The sequence below is a fragment of the Arachis ipaensis genome, chromosome B03 (genome assembly GCF_000816755.2).
Source record: "Arachis ipaensis cultivar K30076 chromosome B03, Araip1.1, whole genome shotgun sequence".
Lineage (NCBI taxonomy): Eukaryota > Viridiplantae > Streptophyta > Magnoliopsida > Fabales > Fabaceae > Arachis > Arachis ipaensis.
The window spans coordinates 63,414,104-63,420,111 of record NC_029787.2 but is presented as its reverse complement, the minus strand read 5'-3'; positions in this window follow the sequence as shown (position 1 = coordinate 63,420,111).

The window sequence follows — 6,008 nt, the reverse complement described above, 5'->3', positions numbered from 1 at the left end:
GCATCTCAATTCCTGCAATTGGAGCAAACAATTTTGAGCTTAAGCCTCAATTAGTTTCTCTAATGCAGCAGAATTGCAAGTTTCATGGACTTCCATTGGAAGATTCTCATAAGTTCTTAGCTGAATTCCTGCAAATCTGTGACACTGTTAAGACTAATGGGGTTAATCCAAAGGTCTACAGACTTATGCTTTTCCCTTTTGCTGTAAGAGACAGAGTTAGGACATGGTTGGACTCACAACCTAAAGAAAGCCTGAACTCTTGGGAAAAGTTGGTCAATGCTTTCATGGCCAAATTCTTTCCACCTCAAAAGTTGAGCAAGCTTAGAGTGGAAGTCCAAACCTTCAGATAAAAGGAAGGTGAATCCCTCTATGAAGCTTAGGAAAGATACAAGCAATTGATCAGAAGTTGTCCTTCTGACATGCTTTCAGAATGGAGCATCTTATGTACATTCTATGATGGTCTGTCTGAATTGTCCAAGATGTCATTAGACCACTCTACTGGTGGATCTCTTCATTTGAAGAAAACGCCTGCAGAAGCCCAGGAACTCATTGAAATGGTTGCAAATAACCAGTTCATGTACACTTATGAAAGAAATCCTGTGAATAATGGGATGACTCAGAAGAAAGGAGTTCTTGAGATTGATACTCTGAATGCCATATTGGCTCAGAATAAAATATTGACTCAGCAAGTCAATATGATTTCTCAGAATTTGACTGGATTGCAAGCTGCAATCGGCAGTACTAAAGAAGCCTCCTCTGAAGAAGAAGCTTATGACCCTGAGAATCCTGGAATGGAAGAAGTGAATTACATGGGAGAATCCTATGGAAACACTTAGAATCCTTCATGGAGGAATCATCTTAATCTCTCATGGAAGGATCAATAAAAGCCTCAACAAGGCTTTAATAATAATAATGGTGGGAGAAATAGGTTTAGCAATAGCAAGCCTTTTCCATCATCTTCTCAGCAACAGAAAGAGAATTCTAAGCAGAGCCTCTCTGACTTAGTAACCATAGTCTCTGATCTATCTAAGACCACTCTCAGTTTCATGACTGAAACAAGGTCCTCCATCAGAAATTTGGAGGCACAAGTGGGTCAGCTGAGTAAAAGAGTTACTGAAATCCCTCCAAGTACTCTCCCAAGAAATACAGAAGAGAATCCAAAGAGAGAGTGCAAGGCCATCAATATGTCCGAAATGGCCGAACCTGTAGAGGAAGGAAAGGCAGTGAATTCCAGTGGGGAAGACCTCAATGGACGTCCACTGACCACTAAGGAGTTTCCTAATGAGGAACCAAAGGAATCTGAGGCTCATACAGAGACCATAGAGATTCTACTGAACTTACTGTTGCCATTCATGAGCTCTGATGAGTATTCTTCCTCTGAAGAGGATGAAGATATTGTTGAAGAGCAAGTTGCTCAGTATCTAGGAGCAATCATGAAGCTAAATTCCAAGTTATTTGGTAATGAGACTTAGGAGGAAGAACCTCCATTGCTCATTGATAAACCACTATTTCATGGTTTATCTTGTGCTCAATTGAGTGGTTTTTATCAACTCTTTACCCACTTATTCATACTATTTGCATGGTTTTACATTTGCCTTCCTAATTATATGCTTTGATTGAAAACATGCTTTTTGGCCTTAAGTTCCCTATGTTTAATCCTCTCTTATTAACATTAGATGCCTTGATATGTGTGTTAAGTGATTTCAGAGATTACAGGGTAGGAATGGCTCAGAGGATGGAAAGAAAGCATGCAAAAGTGGAAGGAATACAAGAAGTTGGAGAAATTGCTAAGCTGTCCAGCCTGACCTCTTCGCACTCAAATAGCTATAACTTTAGCTACCGAGGTCCAAACGACGCGGTTCCAGTTGCGTTGGAAAGCTAAAGTCCGGGGCTTCGATTTGATATATAATATGTCATGGTTGCCCTGAAGCTAGGTGATGCGAACGCGTGCTCCACGCGGACGCGTCGCAGTGACGAAAATCAGCGTGGCAGGTTTCTTCTCCGGCGATTTCTGGGCTGTTTTCGACCCAGTTTTTGGCCCAGAAAACACAGATTAGAGACTATAAAGTGAAGGAATCCATTCATTCATAATAATAAGCTCATAATTCATAATTTTTAGTTTTAGGTGTAGCTTTTAGAGAGAGAGGTTCTCTCCTCTCTCTTAGGATTAGTATTTAGGATTTCTCTTAATTTTAGGATTGCTTCTCAATCCCAGGTTCAATGTTCTTATACTTTTATTTATTCTATTATTTTATTTTAGTTTGTTAATGTTGGTTTATGAACTCCATGTTAGATTTGAATTTATGTTTAAACGTAATTTGATGCGTTTCAGATTTATGATTGCTTTATTCTATTTATGATGTCTTCAATTTAATTTAGAATTTTACCTTTTGGCTTTGGTTAAATAATTGGTGACGCTTGAGTTATCAAACTCGAAGTGTTGACTGAAAATTGGAATTTTTCAAGAATTAATTCGAGTTCCACTAGCTCTAGCCTTTCCTAAGGAAAGACTAGGACTTGAGGATTCAAAAATTAATTCATCCACTTAACTTACCTTCATAGTTAGAGGTTAACAAAGTGGGAGAAAAATCTAATTCTCATCACAATCGATAAGGATAACTAGGATAGGACTTCCGAATTTTCATACATTGCTAAAAGTTTATTTTACAGTTATTTATTTATTTTATTTGTCATTTAAATTGCTTGTTCCTTACGTTCAAAACCCCCAATTTTACAAAACCCATAACCATTAATAAGAACATACCTCCCTGCAATTCCTTGAGAAGACGACCCGAGGTCTAAATACTTCGGTTATCAATTTTAAAGGGGTTTGTTACTTGTGGCAACCAAAACGTTTGTAAGAAAGGACTTTTGTTGGTTTAGAAGCTATACTTGCAACGGGATTTATTCTGAATTCTAGACCACGCAAAAGTCATCTCTTCACTCATCAATGAACTGAATGCCTTGGTTCAACTGAAATTACCTCAGAAGAAATCGGATCCCGGAAAGTTCTTAGTACCTTGTACCATAGGCATCATGACCTTTGAGAAGGCTCTGTGTGACCTAGGGTCAGGAATAAACCTGATGCGACTCTCTGTAATGGAGAAACTAGGGATCTTTGATGTACAAGCTGCAAGAATCTCACAACATATGGCAGACAAATCAAGGAAACAGGCTTATGGACTTGTAGAGGATGTCTTAGTGAAGGTTGAAGGCCTGTACATCCCTGTTGATTTCATAATCCTAGACACTGGGAAGGAAGAGGATGAATCCATTATCCTTGAAAGACCCTTCCTAGCCACAGCAAGAGCTATGATTGATGTGGACAGAGGAGAGTCAGTCCTTCAATTGAATGAAGACTACCGTGTGTTGAAGGCTCAAGGATCTTCTGCTGTAACCATGGAGAGGAAGCATGAAAAGCTTCTCTCAATACAGAGTCAAACAGAGCCCCCACACTCAACTTCTAAGTTTGGTGTTGGGAGGCCACCATTAAGCTTTGAGTCTCTGTGAAGCTCTCTAAGAGCTCACTGTCAAGCTATTGACATTAAAGAAGCGCTTATTGGGAGGCAACCCAATGTTATTTAATTATATTTATTTTTATTTTTATAAACATTTGTTTTCCATTGTCATGTTATGTTTTCTTTAGGTAGATGATCATGTGGAGTCACAAAAACAACTGCAGAATTAAAACGGAATCAAAAACAGCATCAAAAACAGCACACCCTGGAGGACAGGCTTACTGGCATTTAAACGCCAGTAAGGATAGCAGAATGGGCATTTAACACCCAGTCTGGCAGCATTCTGGGCGTTAAATGCCAGAATTGGCAGGCAGACTAGCGTTAAACGCCAGAAAGGGGTGTCTGGTGTCTGACCAGCGTTAAACGCCAGAATTGGCAGACAGACTGGCGTTTAACGCTAGAAAGGGGCATCAGCCTGACGCCAAAAAAGGTAGCAGAATTGGTGTTAAACGCCAAAAATGGCATACAGAGGGCGTTTAAATACCAGAAATGTGTAGGGAGCAGAATTTCTTGACACCTCAGGATCTGTAGATCCCACAGAATCCCCACCCACCCCACCTCTTCTTCTCTCCTCTTCACACATTTCTATAATACTCTCCCCCAAATACCCTTGACCAATCCCATCAATATCTCTTCCCCAAACACCATTCACCTATCAAATCCTACCCTCTTCCCCATAATCTCTTCACCACTCACAACCATCCATCATACAACCCCACCTACCTCACCATTCAAATTCAAAATATTTCCCTCCCAAACCCAACCCCTCATACGCGACTTCCCTCTCTCTTTTACCCTATAAATACCCCTCCTTACCACCTTCAATTTCACACATCTTACACACTTAAACCCCCTTGGCCGAATCCACTCCTCCCCTCCATCTACTCCATTTCTTCTTCTTCTCCTCATTTCTTTCTTCTTTTGCTCAAGGATGAGCAAACCTTTTAAGTTTGGTGTGGGAAAAGCTCTGCTTTTTTTTTCCATAACCATTAATGGCACCTAAGGCCAGAGAAACCTCTCGAAAGAGGAAAGGAAAGGCAATTGCTTCCACCTCCGAGTCATGGGAGATGGAGAGATTCATCTCAAAAGTCCATCAAGACCACTTCTATAAAGTTGTGGCCAAGAAAAAGGTGATCCCCAAGGTCTCCTTCATGCTCAAAAAAAGTGAATATCCGGAAATCCGATGTGGGATTCGAAGAAGAGGTTGGGAATCTCTCACCAACCCCATTCAACAAGTCGAAATCTTAATGGTTCAAGAGTTCTATGCTAATTCATGGATCACTAAGAACCATGATCAAAGTGTGAACCTAAACCCAAAGAATTGGCTCACAATGGTTCGGGAGAAATACTTGGATTTCAGTCCGGAAACTGTAAGGTTGGCATTCAACTTGCCAATCATGAGAGGAGATTCTCATCCTTTCACTAGAAGAGTCAACTTTGATCAAAGGATGGACCAAGTCCTCATGGACATCTGTGTGGAAGGAGCACAATGGAAGAGAGACTCAAGAGGCAAGCCGGTTCAATTAAGAAGGCCTGACCTCAAACCTGTGGCTAGAGGATGGTTGGAGTTCATCCAACGCTCTATCATTCCTACTAGCAATCGGTCTGAAGTTACTGTGGACCGGGCTATCATTATCCATAGTATCATGATTGGAGAGGAAGTAGAAGTTCATGAGATCATATCTCTATAACTATACAAGGTGGCTGACAAGCCCTCCACTTTGGCAAGATTAGCCTTCCCTCATCTCATCTATCACCTATGCAATTCAGCTGGAGTTGTCATAGAGAAAGACATCCTCATTGAAGGAGACAAGCCCATTACTAAAAAGAGGATGGAGCAAACAAGAGAGCCCACTCATGGACCTCAACAAGAGAATGAGTAAATTCCTTATCAAGAAATCCCTGAGATGCCTCAAGGGATGCACTTTCCTCCACATAACTATTGGGAGTAAACCAACACCTCTTTAGGAGATTTGAGTTCTAACATGGAGCAACTAAGATTGGAATACCAAGAGCACTCCATCATCCTCCATGAAATCAGAAAGGACCAAAAGGCCATGAGAGAGGAGCAACAAAGGCAAGGAAGAGACATAGAGGAGCTCAAGCACTCCATAGGATCTTCAAGAGGAAGAACTAGCCGCCGTTACTAAGGTGGACCCGTTCTTTAATTTCCTTGTTCTTATTTTCCTATTTTTCGATTTCTATGCTTTATGTTTTATCCATGTTTGTATCTTCATTACATGATAATTAGTGTTTAGTGTCTATGTCTTAAAGCTATGAATGATTCCATGAATCCCTCACCTTTCTTAAATAAAAAATGTTTTTAATTGCAAAAGAATAAGAAGTACATGAATTTTGAATTCTATCTTGAAGTTAGCTTAATTATCTTGATGTGGTGGCATTACTTTTTGTTTTCTGAATGAATGCTTGAACATTGCATATTTTTTATAGTGAAGTTTATGAATGTTAAAATTGTTGGCTCTTGAAAAA